This window comes from Heterodontus francisci, chromosome 6 (assembly GCF_036365525.1).
Source record: "Heterodontus francisci isolate sHetFra1 chromosome 6, sHetFra1.hap1, whole genome shotgun sequence".
Classification (NCBI taxonomy): Eukaryota; Metazoa; Chordata; class Chondrichthyes; order Heterodontiformes; family Heterodontidae; genus Heterodontus; species Heterodontus francisci.
The window spans coordinates 28,891,580-28,914,570 of NC_090376.1; the positions used below are offsets into that span (position 1 = coordinate 28,891,580).

The 22,991-nt window shown below is 42.8% G+C and overlaps 1 protein-coding gene across 3 annotated transcripts in view; it reads left to right on the forward strand.

Moving 5' to 3' along the window:
• Window positions 1–712: 712 nt before the first annotated feature.
• Window positions 713–22,991, forward strand: part of LOC137371213 (P2Y purinoceptor 4-like) — a 68,088-nt gene continuing 45,809 nt past the window's right edge. For 2 of the 3 annotated variants that reach the window (XM_068033392.1, XM_068033393.1), the window contains exon 1: window positions 713–905. The gene's annotated coding sequence lies outside the window, so the exon portion shown is untranslated. Of the gene's footprint in view, window positions 906–21,220; window positions 21,258–22,991 lie in introns of those variants that run through there. The other variant, XM_068033394.1, reaches the window with a different exon arrangement.

The window sequence follows — 22,991 nt, forward strand, 5'->3', positions numbered from 1 at the left end:
GCAGATCTGATAGAAGGATTTTCATACAGCAAAAATTATTTCTACTGCTTAGTTAGCTGGTAATTGGTGTGGATAAATTTAAGGTCATAACCAAAAGAATAAAGGGAGTGGTTAGGAGAATGATTTTTCGACAGAGGGTTATTTGGACTTGAAATTTCCTATTCAAAACAGTGATGTGAGGAGAATTCAAAACAGCTTTCAAAAGGGAAGTGGAAAAATATTTGTAAAATAAAAATGGGAATGAAGAAAAGCACGATGAGCTGAATGGACTGCACCTGTGCCCGTAAAATTCTATGGGGTGAATTTTAAACCCTAAAAATGGGTGGGTAAGGATAGAGCTCAGATGTTAAAACTTTTAAATTCTTACACCTGACCTCAACCCACCCACTATAATAAAAGCAAAATACTGCGGATGCTGGAAATCTGAAATAAAAACAAGAAATGCTGGAACCACTCAGCAGGTCTGGCAGCATCTGTGAAAAGAGAAGCAGACTTAACGTTTCGGGTCAGTGACCCTTCATCAGAACTCTTATTTATCTCTTGCCCCACCCCCACCTCACTTGCTTATAACCTGTGACTTTTCTAATATTTGTCAGTTCCGATGAAGGGTCACTGACCCGAAACGTTAACTCTGCTTCTCTTTTCACAGATGCTGCCAGACCTGCTGAGTGGTTCCAGCATTTCTTGTTTTTATCTCAACCCACCCACTTCTTGGTTTAACTGAGGTGGAACAAGGGGCAGGCAGCTAACCTAATCCCAAGAAGCTGGTTGGCAATTCAAATCTTTTATTAAGGCTGGTACCTCTCTTCTAACTTGTTTTGCAGGTTTAACAGTGGCTGGCTGGTTTTCCCAGGCCTGGGGAAACTCAGTAGCTGAAAGGCGGTGAAAACAGCTTCAGGGAAAAGGTAGGTGCCTTGACAGCATTGCGTGTGGGACAGGAGGCGCAGGCATGCTTCCCCCAAGCTCCTCCCAATCAGACACCACCCCAGCCATAGAAAGAACACTGGGACCTTGGATCAGACCGTCTCACCCACCCCCCACCCCCCCACAAGGTTTGTACTCCCAACCCTCCCCCCTCCAGTCCCCATACTCCCAGTAGCAGCTACAGGCTCCATACTGTGGCGTACTCTGGAGTGCTGTTCACTCAACTGGAAGCCAAACCTGTCAATCAGGCTGACTTTTGGGCAGGGAATGTGTCAAGGTGAAAAGACACACACTGTGGAGTTAAAATTTTACGGCATGCAGGAAAACCCAGACTTTGGGTTTCCCATCCAAAACTCTCCACACCCCCACCCTACCCCCACTGCCTATGTAACCTGCCACTGTTAATATCCAGGCCTTTGGTTCAATGGCATAAGTTTTTGTCTGCACTGCTTGAGTTTAAAACACTACCTGGTATATGGAAAGCTGATCACATGCCCGTAATGGAGCCCTCCTGAGTTTCCTTCCACTTAAATTAATGGAAAGTGTTATATATTGTTATACTATCTGTAAAGTGCTAGGAACTAATTAGCTAGGAATTAGTTGTTATGTGCAAGTGTTCCAGTAGGGCCACATTTACGAGTGCACTGGAGAGTCATGTGATGTGTAACAGAAAACGAGTCTGGCCATTTCCTATCAGGCAGCATGGTGAGCTGTACTAAACACAAAGAGCTCCAGCCATTCCAAGTCCAAAGTGTGGTTATTTCTAACATCTGGGAACAGAAAACAACAAGAAGGTGTAACAGAAAAAAAATCAGTGATGCTATTTTGGGGGACATGAGATCATCTCTGGCCTATTTTCCTTTCTAAGCTCCTCACAGCAGGCCAATAGTTTACAGCTAGTGAGTACAGATAACCAGCTACCCCATGATTCTAGCTGTCATGATAGGATGATTTTCTATTGCTTCGATTTCCAAAATCAGGCTTCGCAACATTGTCCAGAAGAAAATTGGATTCAGCCACCATTTTGATAATCAGTCATTAAATTCTGTAATTAGTTTTATTAACAATTTATCTGGAAAACACGATGAAAGGGCACTGACTCATTGAGGTACTATTTTGATGGTCCAGACTGCTCACTTCTCTTTCTACACAGGAAGAAGAAACAAAAAAAAAACCTTTGCAGCAAGTGTTTAAAAACGTTACATGTTTGTTTAAACCCTTCAATGAAATGGAGTCATATCCTGCTTGACTGCCTCGTTCTTCTCATTGTGTTCTTCTCCAGCTGTTAAGATGTGGCTTGATTATTTTTTTACATAGATGTGATGGAAGTTGGAGTGCAAGTCTGTTTCTTACTCACCAAAATATTTAACAATTACACATAGGGTTGTCCAGGAGTCTCCAGGAATTAAAGATTAATCTCCGGGACACAAAAATGAGTGTTTTTTACATTTTCTTTGAACACTTTTGTTCATTATTATAAAAGTATTGGAGATGGGAGAAACGGCTATTTGAATGGCAGGGTGGTCGGAGGTGGATGGTCATGTAATGAATACATCCAACAAGAATTGGCACCCCTAGATAGCTAAGACAGGCTTTGAGTGTGTGGTGGGGGGAGGTGTCATTTAATGAACATTATTCTAACCATTGTGCTGATTTAAAATACATTGAATTCTGATGAATTGTAATTGGCTTGGTAGCATATTTTCAATAGTTTTCAAATTAAAGATTGACTCAGATATGAAGCTTCCTAAATTACAGATCAGGAACTAATACATTGTCTGTTCCAAGTTATGATGTTGTGATAGTTTGCACAATAGTTAGTAATTCAGGCCAAAAGGGACATAGGCTGGAATAAAACAAGAGTAACTGTATAATTCTCCTTCCTACCGCTTTCCCATTCAGCATTTTAGAGAGCGTTACTTTAAATAAGATTGTGAACTGGCGTACTTTCTTAATTATAGAACTAGACATTTCATTACAGCTTATCCTGTGATTTCCATCCTGATATTTCTCTCCTGAGGCTCTGAGCTTCGAGGCCACAGTTGGTTGTAAATTTTAAGAAAACACAACTATAATGGAGAGGACATAGTTTGAATTACTGTCTGAAAGCATTTTTAAAATATAATTTACAGTGCCTCCCTAAGACAGGAAACCATTCAGAGCAGCAGAATGAAAGAAAGACTTGCATTTTTATAGCGCTTTTCACTACCGCCATACGTCTCAAAGCTTTGTAGCCAATAACATACTTTTGTAATGTAGTCTGTTGTAATGTAGGAAACTCAGCAGCTAATTTGTGCACAGCAAACTCCCACAAACAGCAATGTGATAATGACCAGACAATCTGTTTTTATGATGTTGATTGAGGGATTAATATTGGCCAGGTCACTGGGGATAACTCCCCTGTTCTTCTTCAAAATAGTGCCAGGGGATCTTTTACATCCACCCAGGCAGATAGATGGGGCCTCGGTTTAACACCTCATCCGAAAGACAGCACCTCCAACAGTGCAGAATTCCCTCAGTACTGCACTGGAGTGTCAGCTTTGATTTTTGTGCTCAAGCCCTGGAGTGGGATGTGAATCCAGAATCTTCCGATTTGAGAAGTGAGATTGCTTCCAAATGAGCCACAGCTAATATTTACTGCCATTAAAAACTGTTGACAACAATCTCAGAAGAATATTTAACATATGACATTCCTCTGCTATTAATGAGTCTCCTGCAGTCGTTTCTCTTCCAGCTCCTGCACCATTACCTCTAGAATCCCTCAAGGATCTATACTTGGTCCCCTCCTATTTCTCATATATTTCTCATATGTTGCCCCTTGCAACATCATCGAAAAACGTAATGTATATGCTGGAGATACCTAGCTCTATCTCACTCCCACCTCTCTCAAACCCTCCACTGCCTCTGATTTGTTAAACTGCTTCTCTGAAATCTTTATTTGGATGAACAGCAATTTCCTCCATCTAAATAACAGGAAGACAAAAGCCATGATCTTCGATCCCCATCACAGACTCCATTCTCAACCATTGATTCCATCCCTCTCCCTGAGGCTGAATGAGACCATTTTCAGCCTTGGTGTCTTATTTGACCCTGATATGAGCTTTTAACCACATATATACTCCATAAGCAAGACCACCTACTTGCATCTCTATAACATTATGAAACTCTGCTCCTGCATCTGCTGCTGAAACCCTCATCCGTGCCTTTGTTATCTCTAGTTTCGACAATTCCAATGCTGCTCTAGTGGCCTCCCATCTTCCACCCTACATAAAATTGAACTCATCCTAAACTCTGTTGCCTATATTCTAACTCACACCAAGTCCTGTTCAACTATGATCCCTGTGCTCACTGACCTACATTGGCTTCTGGTCTGGAATGCCTCAATTTTAAAATTCTCATTTTTCCTTTCAAATCTTGAGTATCTCCTCTAATTCTGTCCTGTTGCCCATCTCTAAACTTAATCGCTTTAACATTGGCGGACCTGCCTTCAGCTGCCTAAGCCCTACGTTCTGGAATTCCCTCCCTAAACCTCTCTGCCTGTCCACTACTCTACCGCTCTCTCCTTTAAGATGCTCTTTAAAACCTACCTCTTTAACCAAGCTTGTGTTACTTGGTGTCACATTTTGTTTAATAACGCTCCTGTGAAGCACCTTGGGACATTCTACTACTTTAAACTTTGCTATATAAATGCAAGTTGTTGTTTTAATGGAGGGACGAAGCTGTTTAAAATAAATATGGTCACTCCCCTTATATAAGAGTTCCTTTAAAATACTCGGTAAATACATACCCATATCTATTGCTTCTACCAGTGCAAGTGTCTCAGCATCGAAGGCGCTTTTAACTATCCTCTTTATTTTCTTCGATTCCCAGGCTAATGGACAACATTTCTTCCCACCAAAAATATAATGAACCCTGCTGTGCTTGAAAAATGATCAGGAAGATTAGCGTGTGGGGCATCACTAAAAATGACCAATTTCATCTCTTCTGGGTCACCCAATGCTGGAAACTTAAGTGTACATTTGTCTAAACTCAATTTCTTCAATGTCTTATTTGCTTTCAGCACTTCCCCATCAGTAACATTTTTCAGCATGGTGCTCAATTCTAATACATCATAGCAAGCATCCAACCTAGTTTGTTTGCACAACCAGTTTAATTGCCCTATTAAGCTCCTTAACTGGTCTGCTTCTTCCTTTGTTGCAGAGTCTTTTTGTGAGGATCTGGCCTAATTTATCAGGATCCTATTAACATTCTCTAGGTAGGACTGTTGATTTAGGATTACTCACAACTTAGTGTGCCTAACATCCAACCCTATATATTTAAAAGCTCTGGAAGCCCAACTTCCAATTTTAAATTCCTTTAGAACTTTACCACAAATTTCTCAAAGCCACCGATCCTCCCCACAGAAAATTGTCTTTGCGCATCAAAAAAATGCCTGCTAGTTTTTCTTCATAGTACCAATAAAACATTGCTGGATCTGCTTTTAGCTGAATACAGCCAGCTTTTAGTATGATGGACCTAACTGAAAAATACCACACCATGGATGCATGGTTTAGCCCATAAACACACTTGTTTAGCTTTCATAATTTCCCCTCTATATCTCCAGCTTCTTTTGGTGGCTTTAAAAATACTTCTCTTTGAAATTTCGCCCCTTGCAAAAATGCTGCTTTGATGTCAATAGCCTTACATTTCCTGCCTTTCCTATAATGGTGGCTTCCCTCCACTCACTATCCCCTTCTGGCATACAAGTCACTCTCGTCCCAACTTTCAGTAATTGACCTTTGGGATAAATGCCCTTATCTCGATCTTCACTATCACTTTGTCCACTCTCAGTTAGCCTGGTATCTGCCACAACCTGTTGCTCGTAAAGGTCTGACATATGCATGTGCGAAGTACATGGTGTATCATCAGTTTCCATCATTTGTTCAGATTCTGACAATGTATAATCAGTGCCAATAACCGCGAGGAATGTACTCTAACGGTTTGGTTGCCATGTTGCAAAATTACCATTTTGCCACCAGTGCCTATAACTTTTCCTGGGCCTCTCCATTCTTTCTGCCCTTCTCTTTTGTAAGACACCATGTCCTTGGTATAGACATTTTTTTCTGTTGGCCTGATCCGATACCTCAAAGCTCTGGTGATTTTTTTCTGAAACCTCTGCCTTAATAAATGCTCTTCTCCCTGCATTCAAATGTTTTGCAAAAATTGGTAATTGTAGTCCCCTCTAAAGCTGGGGGATGATCCCACATTACTGCAGGCGTTTTCAGGTTCCTGCCATAAACTAATTTATATGGGCCATAGCCCCCAACCATTTGAAGTGTGTTTTTCGCATGTAATGTCCACGTCAGAGCAGTTGTCAATTTACAATTTGGTTGGTCAGCTAAAATTTTTCCGAGCATTTCATCAATCATGGCCTGATTTCTCTCAAAATCCCACAAATCACAAATAAGTACAATATTCATATTTTCACACATACTCCTGAATTCATCATTGGCAAATTCTCCTCCATTGTCAGTTAGAAATCTAGCCGGTGCTCCCAATCCCGTTCCTATCCATCTTTCCATTATCTTGTTAAAAGGTAATTGTTAGTTCTGTGACATGCAAACTCACTTACATCAGGCATAAAGATGAAAGATTAAGTTCATGGGAGACTTAGAAAGCAATGTTTTGCCATGATTCGAGCTAAAAACTGTTGAGAGATAGCTTGAATTGTGCCAGTTTTTAAGACCTGCATCAAACTGGTCTGTATATCGTGGGAATCCAAAATCCAGTCAAGCACTTTAAAAGTAGTTAGAAGCTAATTAAAATTGACAAGGGATTCTAGGATGATGATAATAAAAAAAACTAAATGAGAATATGAGAAAATAGAACAGGAAAGCTAAGAAGAAGTATGAGGAAAAGAGTTCAAAAATATTATTAGTCTATCAGTAGAGAGAGAATTATTAATAGCAAAGAGAGGATTGTCAATTTGTAGATGATGAGCAAAAATGGCAGAGGTAATTAATAAGTACTAGTACTGTGTAACGATCTCCACTGAAGAGATATTGAAGAGGAGGTAAATCCTGAAGTGGTTGACAGTGAGATGAGCGATGATATGATTGAAATAGAAGTAAAATTTTAAATACGTTTGTTGGCCTATAGGAAGACAAAGTGTCAGGACTCGATGGGTTACATCCTAGGATCCTGAGGGAGGTAATTGCAGAGGCCCTAAACATTATACTTTAGAGCTCGGCTGAGTGTGGATGTGTGCCGAATAACCAGAGAGTGGCTACTGTAGTCTCCATTTTTCATAAGGAAGGGAGAACTAATCTGGGTAACTATAGGCCAGTTAGCTTATCTGTGGTAGGAAAAATATTAGCATTTAAATTTAAGGATGAAATTACTATGTATCTAGATGGAAAGGAAAGTAGCCATCATGGATTTCAAAAAGGACAATCTTGCTTGACAAACCTCATAGAATTCTTTAGTGGAAAAGCAGTGGTTGTAGTCTACATGAACTTCAGGAAAATCTTTAACAAGGTACTACATGGAAGATTATTAGAGAAAATTAAAGGGCTTGGAATTAGGGGAAGAATAACACACTGGATTAAAATTTGATTTGAAACAAGAAAACAGAGTAAGAGTTGAACAGATTTTCAAAGTTTTTGGATGTAGGTTCAGTTCTGGGACCACTTCAGTTTGTTGTGTACATGAATGCTTTGGGTATAAACCAAGGGCGGCACAGTGGTGCAGTGGTTATAGGGTGGCACAGTGGCGCAGTGGTTAGTACCGCAGCCTGCCAGCTCCAGGAACCCGGGTTCAATTCTGGGTACTGCCTGTGCGGAGTTTGCGAGTTCTCCCTGTGACCGCGTGGGTTTTCGCCGGGTGCTCCGGTTTCCTCTCACCGCCAAAGACTTGCAGGTGATAGGTAAATTGGCCATTGTAAATTGCCCCTCGTGTAGGTAGGTGGTAGGGAATATGGGGCTACTGTAGGGTTAGTATAAATGGGTAGTTCTTTGATGGCACAGACTCTGTGGGCCGAAGGGCCTGTTTCAGTGCTGTATCTCTAAATAAATAAATAAACCTAGAGAGACTGGTGTCGAAATTTGCAGATTATATCAAAATAGGAGGTGTAATTAATTCTTTAGAAGATCAAAGGAAACTGCAAAGGTATATTGATAAGATGGGGAAATGGGCTAAAAAGAGGCAGATGGAATTCAGCATCAGTATGAGGTGTTAAATTTTGGTTTAAAAAAGCTATAAATAAATATACTTTGAATGAAAGGAGGTTTGGTACTGTAGAAGAACAGAGAGATTTGGAGGTACAGGTTCACAGGACATAAAAGGAATTTATGGTATATTTTATCATTTTGATCTTTTACATGCTGGCTTGACATATTGTAGATTATGACTCATTTTACAACATTTAATTTTATTAATAAAAATGGACAGAAAAATATCATACAAGCACGTTAAGTATTCATTATAATTGGCAACAGTAATTTCTTGCCTTTACATCGCAGGAGGACTTAAAAAGTTAAAGAAAGGAATTATTCAGTGACTGATTCCATTGGCAGGACGCAATTGGTGTGAATCCACTGCTGGCCCAATTAAATGAGTCTGAGGCCCAGACAATTTTCCTGCTTGGGCCTCATTTCAATACTATCAGTAAGATGCTTACACATTTTGAGCAGCTTGTTGATCGGAGAGGGTCAAAAATATGGTGGCTCCAGTGTGGAGTCCAGGTAATTTGAGAGAGGAATGAAAAGCATCCCATGGGAGGGCCACGGAGGGTTGGGCATTGCAGGGGTTCACATTTGAGGGGCCGGGAGGAACATTGATACTCCTGCTAACCCTTCAAAAATCACTTTAAACTTACCTGTTTTTGAGCATCCTTTAAGGGCCGCTGGTTAGGCCTATCACTGCCTAGTACCAACGGGTAAAACACACCACAAGTTCGGCCTATTGGTACGCAAAAATTTCATTGGGGTCTTATAATCAAGGTAGGACCCTGATTTGAATATTGACCTAAGGTTCATGCTTGTTTCAGTTGGGAAAGCTGGCCACCCATTTTGATGCTTGCTTGAAAATCAAATTGGGTGGGTCTCAAGCAATGAAAGGGAAATCTTTTAGAAAGTTTTTACCTGCTGACCGCACTGTTTTTGAGCAAGGATAGTAGGCAGAGGGAAATCACCTCCAAGAAATCTAAGTGGACCAGAATGTTACTGAGTGAGACCGATCGAGTAAATGGATCACTGTGTATTGGAAGAGTTTAGTAATGAGAAGGAAACATCTTACACTTTTAGTGATACAATGATTCGTTCTTGTAATATTACTAATCAGGTTACGATACTTGTGTCTCTTTTACTTTCGCTGAGTTACAAATCCGCCCACTTTTGTGCACCTACAAGTGGTAAGGATCAGAGTTTATAGAATGGCGAAATTTATTTCGTCTAATGTTGAAACTTAATAAAGGTGAACCAATTAATGTCACCAGCAAGGTGTTGAAGTGACTGATTTGTAAATGTGGTAAAATTTCTTAAGAATTGCGATAATAACTTGGATTGGAAAGCCTGAAAATTTGGCAAAATTGTTTGAGGTGGCAGAAGTGCACTGGAGCTTCTATGCATTTTTGACTCTGTACTGAACCCCAGAGACACTTCCAAAACTGGATGGGCAGGTGGGGTGGTGGGAGGTTGTGCAACTAACCTGTGATGGCAATAAACCTCCAACTCTGAAAGGGGCAGCTTCAGGCCTGGAAAGGACCAAAAAATTATAATTTTTTAATTGTGATTCCTTGCAGGGAACATAAGGCAAATGGGTGACAGTAATCGATCCTTCTGGAATTATTTGCCATTCACTTTTTCTTCACTGGGGCTTTCACCAGGATGCCTGCTCTAGCAGACAGATCCTGCTGGACTTGTTAGGGGTCCTTTGCTAGGAATATCTAGGGTATCACAGGAATTGCACCAGCCACCCCACCAAGAGGCTCTGTGATATAACAGGAATGGGTGTAAGAAGTGTCCATATCCCATGAAGTGCAATTTTTTGGTGATTTATTAATGAGGTGGAAAGCCTGTGGTTCTGAGTTATGTACTAAATTGCAGAAATAATATCCCATTTGTGTTCCCTCCCCTGATTCTCATAATTTCTAGGCTGGAATATTTTTCTGCTGATCATAGGTGGATAACATTGCACTTGTTGGAAGCTAGTGCAGAGAGGGGTGACTTGCATTTCTCCTCCTTTGCTAGTTCTTAGCAGAAAATATAATCCTTAATAGAGTATTGGAACGGTTATTTCTCTATTTAATTGCCATGGATTTTAACAGACCTCCACTGAGTTGCACACCTTACTGTGTAGCATGCTATTTGGCTGGGTCCCAGGTATTGCATCATAGTTATGGTCTGCTGTGCATTAAGGTTATAAATGGCAACATTACTTCTGACCAGTCAGTAATGAAGGCTGGTGATGCGAGACACAGATTTCAAATCGCTTCCACAATAAAGAAAATACACAGCTTTAATGTAATTGGCTACACATTTTGTTACTTAGCAACCTTCAGATCCTGCCTCAGCGTCTACAGATTTAAAAAGATTTTTTTTGTCTTACCCAGGGGGTGGCAATACTGATGGTGATTATTCTCTTTCTCTAAATTGCTGGGTAATTGATAGAAAAAGGAGGTACAGAGTCTCAGTACAAATGTAAAATGATTGTCAAGCGAGTTCTCTTCTTTTTGAGAATGTTGTTAAAGGATTCCTTTGCAAACTACAGAGCAATAGGGGATGAGGTGAGTCAATCATCCCGTGTGAAAAGGCTGAAAAATGATTTGCTTAGTAATCAAAGAATTCCTTTAACAAAGTGCAGGACATTACAGAAAACCTATTTCGTTTCCCAATAGCTTTCCTTCAAATTTACTCCTGAAGATAGCAATTTGCATTGAGGTACAGTTTCACAGACACCGACAGCCCTCTGATATCTCACTCAAGTAGCCATTCATGGTCTGCAAACCTAAACAGTGAAGCTATTGGACTGAGGATTTCAATGCGCTCAAATCCAATCCTGCCCTCGCCTGATCTCCATGTGCATGCACATTCCAATAGGAATCATCGGACATTGATTAGAAATTACACCTCTAGTTGATTTATTTATTCACTCCCTTGCCTAAAGACAATGAGACCAATTACAGTGTCCCCATTGCTGCCATAACTCACCATAGACAAAGAGCAAACCTTTTCTGGCTTTGAATGAATCAATATTGTGAGAGTGAATATCCCCTGTAGTTCTCCCACTTGTTCGTTGTCACTTTGGCAGAAAAACCGCAGAACTCTGTATATGTCGTTTTTCAGGGGTTTCTGCGAATGTAACTATGGCAGACCAGTGAGAACTGCCATGGAAATTTACCACCTCTGCCTCAAAGAGACACTTACCCACCAAGCCTTCTCCTGCCCCCCTTATATGCACATTTGAAATTTCTTGAAACTCAGCAGAATTGTACTTTCTGCCATAAGGATTGCAGAAGATGCTGTTTGATGTGCTTAAATACTTCATTACTTATTATCAAATGGAACAGAAATCAGCCAAGAAGCAGTGCTCACTTACAATTAGCTCCATGGTCTGAGGGAGGGTGGGACCATTAGCCTTGATAGTTGCAAACAATTTCAAGTTGTTCCAGTGCCTTTATACTAGTATGCTAGTGCTGGGGTAATATTGAACGTGGGACAACAAATCAAAAAAATGAATCGGATCCTCAGAATAGTAAGCTAAGTTAAATAAGATCATCCTTGGGAGTGAAATGCACTTTTTTCAAAGCTCCAAGTCTGATACTGAGGAAGTCAAAAGAGAAATTTTAAAAAGGGGGTGAAATTCAAATTCAACGGGAGCAAAACTGGCAGTAGCGGATCAATTCTCCTAGTCACCCTTTCCATTGAATTCAATGGTCATAGCGTCATAGTCATAGAGTTATACAGCACAGAAACAGGCCATTTGGCCCATCGTGTTTGTGCCGGCCATCAAGCACCTAACTATTCTAATCCCATTTTCCAGCACTTGGTCCATAGCCTTGTATGCTATGGCGTTTCAAGTGCTCATCTAAATACTTCTTAAATGTTGTGAGGGTTCCTGCCTCTACCACCTCTTCAGGTAGGATTTATAATGGGTGGTTTCCATCCATCTACACTCCACCAAAGTTGAATTTCACCCTGAATGAGTGATTAAAGGAGTTTTATTCTGAGCAATTTCATTGGGTTGAATATGTAAACATAGGATTGATTTGTGGGTGACGGTATCTTAAATGGTGTTGATAATGGAATCAGTGGGAATGTTCAGAATAAGATTTTGCACAGATAGAAATATGAGAACCAGTTTGAGAAGTCATTATTGTGAACATTTCAGCAGATTCTATTGCCATCATCGTTTTCGATGCTCCCACAGGAACATTGGAGCAGGAGTAGGCCATTCAACCCATCGAGCCTGCCCCACTATTCAATATGATCATGGCTGATCTTCCACTTCAATGTCTTTTTCCCACACTATCCTAATATCCACTTATGTCATTTGTATTTAGAAATCTGTCAATCTCTGCTTTAAACATACTCAATGACTTCCACAGCCCTCTTGGGTAGAGAATTCCAAAGATTCACAACTCTCTGAGTAAAGAAATTTCTCTTCAATTCTGTCCTAAGTGGCTTCCCTCTTATTTTGAAATTGTGTCCCCTGGTTCCAGACTCTTCAACCAGGGGAAACATCTTAACTGCTTCTACCCTGTCTATCCCTTTAAGTACTTTGTAGGTTTCAATGAGATCACCTCTCATTCTTCGAAACTTTAGAGAATACAGGCCAGTTTCCCCAATCTCTCTTCATAGGACAGTCCCGCCATTCCGGGAACAAGTCTGGTGAACCTTCCTTGCACTCCCTCTATGGCAATAATATCCTTCCTAAGGTAAGGGGACCAAAACTGCACACAGTACTCCAGGTGCGGTCTAACCAAAGTTCTATACAATTGAAGCAAGACTTCACTACTCCTGTACTCAAATCCTCTTGCAATAAAGGCTAACAAGTCATGTTCACATAAAGATTTCTCTTCTTAATAGGTGACAGTGCACTGTTAACAGAATACAGTGGCAAAGTAATTGTAAAGAAAAGTGAATCAGGTTTAACCCTGATTATGACAAGTGATTGTTGGCTAAAGGAACAAATAGGTAGCATGCTATTTAGCTTAAATAAAAGCAAAATACTGCTGATGCTGGAAATCTGAAATATAAACAAGAAATGCTGGAAATACTCAGCTATTTAGCTTGTTCAGTCTGTGTTTGATTACGGTAAATTATGTTTCCGATATTAACTGAATTCCTAAGTGGGTTACAATGCAATTGTTATTATAAGGCAATCAAACCTATGTTAATTTAACTGTGATTATTGGAACTAAACGTTCTGGATATATCTTTTGACATATGAAAGAGCACCATATGGCATTGATGCAAACCAGAAAGTTGAAAGTTTCAAGAAAGAGAGAATGATTCATGTCTGATGGATTTTCACTAAAAAAAAAGCCAAGATCCAGGAAATACTACATATAAAATTTTGTTATGGAGTAATAATTTGCGATTTCTTGATTCTTGTATTGCTTCTGTGCATTATGAAGGGTTGGGATGATACCAAGGATGAAAAGTTATAGTTATATGAGAGAAACTTCCACTGAAGCAGAGAAGGCTATGAGGAGATTTAATTGAGGATTCTAAAGTTATGAATAGTTTTGATAAAGTAACTAAGGAGAGACCATTTCCTTTGGTCAGTGAGTTAGTAATGAGAAATCAATTTAAATTTGTCACTGAGAATAAATGCAGTAAATAATAAAGAGGATAATAACAGACTTCAGCAGGATATAGACTGGTGAAATAGCCAGACTCATGGCAGATGAAATTTCACAGAGAATAATGTGAAATGATATATTTTGGTAGGTAGAATCAACTAAATGATCCAATTTTAAAGGTGGTACAGGAACAGAGAGACCTGGGGCTGGATTTTAAGAGCCTGGCAGCGAGCTCAAAAAATGGCTGTCCGCACACTAAAGAGCTGCCGCAATCTCCGGCTCGGTGTCTCATTTAAATAGATGGGGTGGGCTGTCCGTCGCCATCAATGGCGTGGGTTGCCTATGCGCAGGCACTGGCGTCATTTTTAAAGGGCAGCCAGCACTGCCGGCAAATTTTAATTTTTAAAGAGGTAAACCACCAAAATTAAATAAATAAGTTTAGAACACCCCTTTCCCACCGCCCCAATAACAATTACATTAACTATTTGCCCTTTCCCCCACCCTTTTACAGCTGACCTTCCCCCTACAAAACTGCACAAAGTTCAAGGTTCAACCTTTCCCACCATCCCCTACACCCATTACGTTTATTTGACCCGTTCCCTCCCCCCGCACCGCACTGATAAACTTACCTCCTCCCCCATCCCCACCAGTGTAGTGCCCGCATTTCCCTGGACAGCGATCTGAAGGCGCGGGAGTGCTGGCCGCCCTCCCTTAAGACTGCGGCAGTCACTCAAGATCGCAGGTAAGTCTATTTAAATGTATTCATTTTATTGATTTGAATATGTTAATTGTGGTCCCGTCGCCCAGTGGCAGGGGGGCTGCCACGGAGCCTTGCCACCGTTGGGAGAATTGGGCTGGCCCTCCCAGCATCAAGGCCCATGGCAGGCCTCATCCGGAGCCAACTTCAGACCCCACCCCGCTCCCCCCCCCGCCATGAAACCCAACGCCTGAGAAAAAACAAAATCCAGCCCATTATGTTTATTTGACCCTGTCCCTCCCTGCCACGCACTGAAAATCTTAACTCCTCCCCCGTCCCCACCAGCATTATGCCAGCTTTCCCCAGATAGGGAATTGAAGGCCTGGGAGTGCCGGCTGCTGCACTGAGGATCACGGCAGGCCCAGAAGATTAAAGGTACATTTATTTAAATTTATTCATACCGCTCATTTAAATATTGTAATTCAGTTCCCGTCGCCCAGCGGCGGCAGGGCAGCGAAGGAGCCTCGCTGATGCCCAGAGGATCGGGTCGGGCCCTCCCAGCGTCGGCCTCCGTGGCGGGCCTCTGCCGGAACAATCTTCCGCACCCCCCCCTCCACCACAGAGCCCGATGTCGTGGGCTTGGTAAATTTCAGCCCCTAGCAATGTACACAAATTTTGAAAGTAGCAGGACGAATTGTGACGATCGTTAAAGAAACATACAGGATTTGCCTTCATTAATAGAGGCATAGAGTAAAAAAAGAAGGAAGTTATTCTAAAGCTTTATAAAACACTGGTTAAGTCTCAGCTGGAGTGTTGTGTTCAATTTGGGGCACTACACTCCAGCTATCAAGGCCTTAAAGAGAACAGTTTTATGAGAATGGTACCAGGATGAGGGACTTCAGTTATGTGGAGAGACTGGAGAAGCTGGGATTGTTCTCCTTTGAGCAGAGAAGATTAAGATGAGATTTGAGAGACGCGTTCAAAATCACAAATAACTTTGATGGAGTAAATAAGGAAAAACTGTTTCCAGAAGGGCTGATAACCAGAAGATACAGATTTAAGGTCATTGGCAAAAGAACCACAAGCAAATCGAGGACTTTTTTTATAGTGAGTTGTTGTGATTTGGAATGTTCTGCCTGAGAGGGTGATTCATTAGTAACTTACAAAAAGGAATTGAATAATACTTGAAAGGAAAATTTACAGGGCTATGGGAAAAGAGCAGGGTAGTGGAACAAATTGGATAGCTGTACCAATGAGCCAGCACAGGCACCATAGGTCAAATGGCCTCCTTCTGTGCTGTATCGTTCTATTATTCTGTGGGAGGCTTTAGTTGAAGCTTTATGTCTTTTAAAGAAAGAGTGGGTCATCATTTGTAGCAGAAAAGGTACAGAGCTATTGAGAGATCATGGAAATCGGATTAGTATTGGATTTCTCTAGTTGAGAGCTGGCACAGACACAATGAGCTAAATGATCTACAATGCTGTAAAATTCTGTGGTTTTGTAGGGTAAACTGGAACTTGAGAGGGTGGGAGAGATATAAAAGATTTAAATCATATGATTTGAAAAAGTTCAGCCTTTTTCCAAAGTAACTTTATCAAAGTTACTGTAGTAACATTTGTGAAGTCCAAGGGCACAAAGTTTGGCACCCATATGGTGTGTTTCTTGAGGGCCTCCTGGCTCCCTGAGGAAACAGGGCCTCTCTTCTCCTGCCCACATTCACCAGTAAGGCCTCCAGCACTGCATCTGTGAATGTAGGAGCCCTCTCTCTTCCCTAGTGCTCCATTTGTGGAGCTCCTACATGCAACCAGTGTTAGTACAGCAGCCATCAGCAGCTCCCTTATACTGAATGCAGCTCCCTGTTAAAAGGGGCAGATTGCCTTTAGGAGGAGCAGGCTGGCTACACCACGTGCTATCAGCTAATGCCGCTTGCCCTTCTGCTGAGTGCTTAGGCAATCAGCAGCGTGAACCTGACTCAGACCAATGTTGCAATCAGGTAAATGAAGATGCAGCGCCAAATTTGCGTGTAGCCTAGCTCCACAGTGTGGGTAGGTCGTGGATCAATTTCTAGTCTCAAATTTCTTATCTCAGGAGCCTCCTGATTAATAACTGTATGGTGACATTTGAACATTTTAGTGAGAAGGTGAGATTTATTACCACAATGCTCATTACAGTTATTTATTGATGTAACTATACTATCACAGTCATGAGTAATCGCCTTTATTGATGGCCTGCTTAAGTGCGTTGCCCTCGACATACCCATGGTTAAAGTATGGCTGACATGGTTGGTCATATAAAATGGACAATAGAGGGGAAAAAAGATCTGGCCTACAATGAAATGAATACTTAAGGATTTATTCTTGTATTTTTCATTCCTCGATACTATCTTCTTGAAATGGACATTGGATTAAGGGGTTCTCTCAATTTGAGCTTTTGGAAGTGGAAGAAGAAGATGAACAGATGGATGCATAATAGTTTCTGTCCACTGTGGATGGATTGTCCTTACCCACCTTACCCATGATCAGAAACACCCACCTAGGAATGCCTGAGGACAACTACTTTTTCTAGGCTCAACTTCATCAGAAAGGCAGTGATAGAGATGAATCATCTGTTAGAAACTGGCCCACAGGCAACATTAGCAAGAGGATGAGACATGCCTCTGACTGGGAAGATTAGCAAAAGATGACTGAATTTTATGCCTCCAGTTCCTTTCAAGCTTTCTCAAAGGACACATGCAACATCAAGCATTGATACATTGTTCACAAGGGCTACCACCTTCATCACTCTTATATGGAACATTGGCAACAGAATAGAAGGGCACTGAAATTCTTCTGCATCACCGGATTCCCCAAAGTCCAGGCCATCATGGATGGTACTCTTGTGTCCAACTGTCGGAGGTGCCACCTTTCAGAGGTGATGTCTTTCAAATGAAGCGTTAAACCAAGGCCCCGTCTGCTTTCTCAGATGGATGTAAAAGATCCCACGGCACGATTTCAAAGAAGAGCAGTTATCCCCGGTATCCTGACCGATGTTGTCACTCAATCAACATAACAAAAAACAGATTACCTGGCCGTTATTACGGGCTGAACTTTACAGACACCCCGATGTCAGGGTCATGGGGGAGGGGGGAGCCGGAAAATGCCTCTGGGAGAGGCCCGCCACAGACCTCGATGCTGGGAAGACCCGACCCCATATTACCAGTGGTGGCGAGGCCTCATGACGGCACCCCCCATCACCCACCCACCCACCCCCCGTCGCTAGACAACGGGAGCCCAATTTACATATGTAAAATAATTTACATACCTAAATTAATGACCGTTGTGCTCCCACTGTCCATCAATATTGTTGCCGGCGGCCGCCACTCTGGCGCCTTCGAATCCCTGTCCGGGGATCTGAGGTGGAACACTGGTGTGGAGTGGGGAGAAGATAAGTTTTTCAGTGTGGGGGGGGCGGGGGGGGGGGGCATGGGGAGCGGCATCAGAGTGATTTCATTGGTGTAGGGGATGGTGGGAAGGGGTAAAGATTAAAGTTTATGAACTTTGGGGGTGCAGGTCAGGTGGGCAGGGGAAGTGTTTTGGCGGGGGAGAGGTCAAGTAATTAATTTTATGGTTATTGGGGGGGTAGGAGTGGGGCAATTTAAATGGATCAAAACTTTTTTATTGCATTTACCTTTAAAAATGTAAATTGAATGCAAGGACTCGAAGACTTTTAAAAATGGCATTAGCGCCTGTGCAAAGGCTGCTGACGCCATTGCCAAGGATGGACAACCTGCCCCCTCCACATCATCAGGGTGGGCAGTCTGCCCCGGCCATGTAAATGAGCCGCCCACTGAATACCGCGGCGGCTCTGCATTCTGCACCTTCGTGTAGTCCACATGGGCAGACTGCCATTGTTTATGTCCACCACCCTAAACTGCTGTTTATGGGAGCTTGCTCTGCGCAAATTGGTGGTTGCATTTCCTGAAATATCACAGTGACTACACTTCAAAAGTACTTCTTTGACTGTAAAAATACTTTGGGATGTCCTGAGGTTGTGAAAGGTGCTATATAAATGCAAGTCTTTTTTTTCTTTCTTTTATCTGTAGTTTTCAATGATGATGTTGGGCTCCAAGCATTGGAAGTGCCTCTCATTAGGAAATCACCTGTATGGGAGTGGGAAATAAAATGTTACAGCAGGTCCTGATAACTTGCAACAGTTTAAAGGGGCTATTACACAAAATACCATTTTGCTGCAACAAAAATTTCTGAATTAAAAAATGTTGACCAGGACTCCTACTTTGCAAGTAACATTCGTGTCACACAGGTGCCAGGCAATGATCATTTCCAGCAAGAGAGAATCTAACTCTGGAGAGAGTCCAGAGGAGATTTGCAAGAATGTTGCCAGAGCTCGAAAGTTGCAGCTATGAGGAAAGATTGGATAGGCTAGGGTTGTTTTCCTTAGATCAGAGGAGGCTGAGGGGTGACTTAATTGAGGTGTACAAAATTATGAGGGGCCCAGATAGAGTAGACAGGGAGGGCCTGTTTCCCCTAGTGGAGAGGTCAATTACCGGGGGCACAGATTTAAGGTGATTGGTAGAAGGATTAAAGGGGACATGAGGAAAAACTTTTTCACCCAGAGGGTCGTGGGTGTCTGGAATTCACTGCCAGGAATGGTGGTGGAGGCAGAAACCCTCACTTCTTTGAAAACGTACCTGGACATGCACCTGAAATGCTGTAACCTGCAAGGCTATGGACCAGGTGCTGGAAGGTGGGATTAGATTGGGCGGCTAATTTTTTCAGCCGGCACTGACATGACGGGCTGAATGGCCTCCTTCTGTGCCATAATTTTTCTATGGTTCTATGGTTCCCTTAACTTTCAACGGCATCACAATTGCTGAATTCCTTATCACCAACATCCTGTGAGTTACAATTGACCAGAAACTTAACTGGAATAACAATACTGTGGCTACAAGAGCAGGGTCAGGGGGTAGGAATTCTGCAGTGAGTAACTTACCTTCTGACTCCCCAAAGCCTGTCCATCATCTACAAGGCACAATTCAGGAGTATGACGGAATACACTCTACTTGCCTGAATAAGTGCAGCTCCAACAACTCTTAACATTCGATACCAACCAGGACAAAGCAGCCCGCTTGATCGGTACCCCATTTACCATGTAAAACATTCACTCCCTCCACCACCAGTTCACAGTAGCAGCAGTGTGTACCATCTACAAGCTGCACTACAGCAATTTGCCAAGGCATCATCGACACCATCTTCCAAATCCACAACCTCTACCACCTAGAAGGACAAGGCAACAGATGTGTGGAAACACCACCACCTGCAAGCTCTCCTCCAAGCCACATACTGGGCTGAATTTTACCGGCCTCTCGATGCCACGGATCATGGCACGGGGGCCAGCAAAATACAACGGGGAGAGGCCCGCCTCAACCCGCAACGTCGAGAAGGGCCCGTCACATATTACTGGCAGCGGGAGGACCTTGGTGCTGCCCACCCCACTGCCTGGCGGTGGGCCCTTCATCAGCATATGCAAATTAACATTAATAATATGTAAATAAACCTACCTGCAGGCGGCAGCTGTCCCACGCCAATATTATGGCCGTCGTTCATGACTCACGCGCGTTCAGAACTCCAAACGAGGTTCCAAGGTGGGAACCTGGTGGAGAGGGGAATGAATAAAATTTTCAGCATGGGAAGGGTGGGAGAGCGGGGAAAACAATCTTGATTGAATGTGGGAATGGTGGGAAGGGGTTGAAGGGCAAATGTTTGAAGGTTAGGGGGTAAGGTTCGGGTCGGGTAAATGGCATGTTTTTGTTATCCTGGGCAATTAAATGACCATTGCGGGGGTTGGGGAAAAGGCCTCCATCACAAAAGTTTTTATTTAATAAAAATTTATTATACCTTTAAAAATTAAAATTAACTGTAAGGGCTTAAAGCCCTTTAAAGGTGGCGCTGGATGCCGTTGCCAGGAACGCAGTGGCCCCCTCCCTATGTCATTGGGGGTAGCTGCTCCGCCCCCTTATTTAAATGAGCCCCCGCGCGTAATGTTGTGGGGTCTCAGGGATGGCGCATCCGTGCGGGATGCACGCCACCATCAGAGTTCGCCACCGCCAATTGCGGTGCACTGGTAAAATTCAGCCCACCGTCTTGATTTGGAACTATATCCCCGTTCCTTCACTATCACTAGATCAAAATCCTGGAACTCCCTCCCTAAAAACACTATGGGAGTATGTACACCATCTGGACTGCTGTGGTTCAAGAAGGCAGCTCACCAACACCTTCTCAATCTAAATTAAGGATTGGCAATGAATGCTGGCCTTGCCAGCGATGCTCACATTCCATGAATGAATATAAAAAAACACATTAATTTGCTGCTTTAGAAGTTCAGCTGCATGGAGAGCTCCAGTAGATAAGTGGAAGGAGGTTACCAATAGAGTGCAAATGCAACCATCCAGTGCATGTCACACTGTGCTATTGTGCTCGAACTGGTTACCATCAATGCCATTAGACTCAGCAGTACCCTTTACACATTCAACCTTTACCTTCAAATGTTCATTTACCCACATCCTTACATGCTTTAACCCGTAAATGCCTTACATGGAGTGTAATTGCTTGTTGCGTTCACCTTATATGGTCAAAAGATAATGGCCTATTTGCAGAGAGAAGGGGGAAGATGTAGACAGAACATCTATATTAGTGCAAAGGCCAGATGTGATAGTTAATAGTAAACTTCCTCTGTGTGTGTAACACAAATATCTCATGCCAGTTCTCCACCACATCCTCTTCACACAGCTGTCGTTCATATGCTGTTCTTCCACCTGCATTATGCAGGCTTTGAAAAAGGTTCAGAAAACTGCAAGTATGATTCCTGGCATACAGAACCTTAGTTACTCAGATAGGCTTAAAAAGCTGGCTCTATTGATTACAGATTTACTTATTTACTTTAGACTGTGGATGCTCAGTCATTGAGTATATTCAAAATAGTGATAGATAGGGTTTTGGGTACTAAGTGAATTAAGGGATATGGGAACACTACGGGAAGGTGAAGATTTTTATGTCCTTATAGACTTATAGGTGACCTGATAGAGATTTATAAAATAACGATAGGGTTTCATTGTGTGCCTATTAAAAGATTATTTCAGGTTGACACATTGGAGAGGACCACGGGACATGCATTTAAACTATATAAAAGTAGAACTAGGTTAGGTGGTTTTTCTTCTCCCAATGAGTACTGAGCCTCTGGCCTTGTTTGTGTGATGCGTGTTGACTCTCTGCATGTCTTCAAGAGAGAACTGGACCAGTTCTTGGCTGTGGCAGAGATCACATCATATCGACGAGAAGTAGATTAACACTTAATGCATGTTTGGTCAATGTGATCACCTGAACTAGTTTTGAGGAGGTCAGATGGAAGTATTTGGAGTTTGTTTTTTCTTGGCCTTGGGTTTATTTTTCTGGGTTTTTGTTGGGTGTGGAGTGGGGGGTTGGAAGTGTCCAGTCATAATGGTCCAGACATCATAAGTGTGGGGCAGGATTGATGGACCATCTGGCCTTTTCCTTTCTGCCATTTTTGTATGTTTGAATGTGTGAATGCTTTTCTCCTCTAGGGCCTCCATCGTAAGGCAAAATTATGTATCGGTCAGCACATAACTACAATTCAAGAGACCTAGCTGGACTATACTGCAGGGCAAACCCCCAGACTAATCCAGCAACCTGAACTGCACCTTCAACATTCCACTAGTCTGCTTTATAATGACTCATTACACTGATGCTAAGTTTGTATCTTGGGAAACGGCAGTTATCATCAGCCCTAATCTCACAGCAAGTACCCAAAAACTTCCTTCTCAGGGTAAATGAATGCTGGCACACAGAAGGGGGGCAGATTGCTGGGGGAGAAATCACGGGGTGGCAGAAATCTTGGTGGTGGGGGGGGTGGGGGGCGGTGTCGGCCAATTACATGGTGGTGAGATAGAGAATATAGGGAGGTGGTTGGGAGAGGTCACAGGGTGGCAATGGTCAACGAGAGGGTTGATTGATGACATGGGGGAGAGGCAGAGATTGCTGGGGGGGGGGAGCGACGTGGAGATGGTGGAGTGGAAGAGATCATTGCCGGGGGTGGGGGGGGTGGTGAGTTGGCGGATCATGTGGGGCCAGAGATGGAGATCATGGGGGCAGAGATTGCAGGGTGGCAGAGATCATGGTTGTGGAGAGGGGGGCAGTCGACGATCGTGTTGGAGAGATAGAGATCGCTTGGTGTGAGAGATTGCAGGGTTGCAGGGACCATGGGCCAACAAGCCCCGTTCCCCCCCCCACATGGGGGACATCTGGAGCTCATGGGCGTGGGGAGATTGTGGGGTAGCAGAGATAAATGGGTGGGGGTGGGGTTGGTCAATCGTGTGGGGAAAAGATCATGGGGCGAGATCCCAGCCTGCAGCTGGCAATTCAAATGGCTGTAAAAATCTGAGGAACGGAGCCTCATTAACATATTAAAGTCAGTGACCTGCCTCTCCAGGCCATGTTACTAGGCCACCCACAAACTTATCACGGTTAAACCAGAAGTAGGTGCCTTCTCAGTGGACTGGGGTCAAGTTTCACA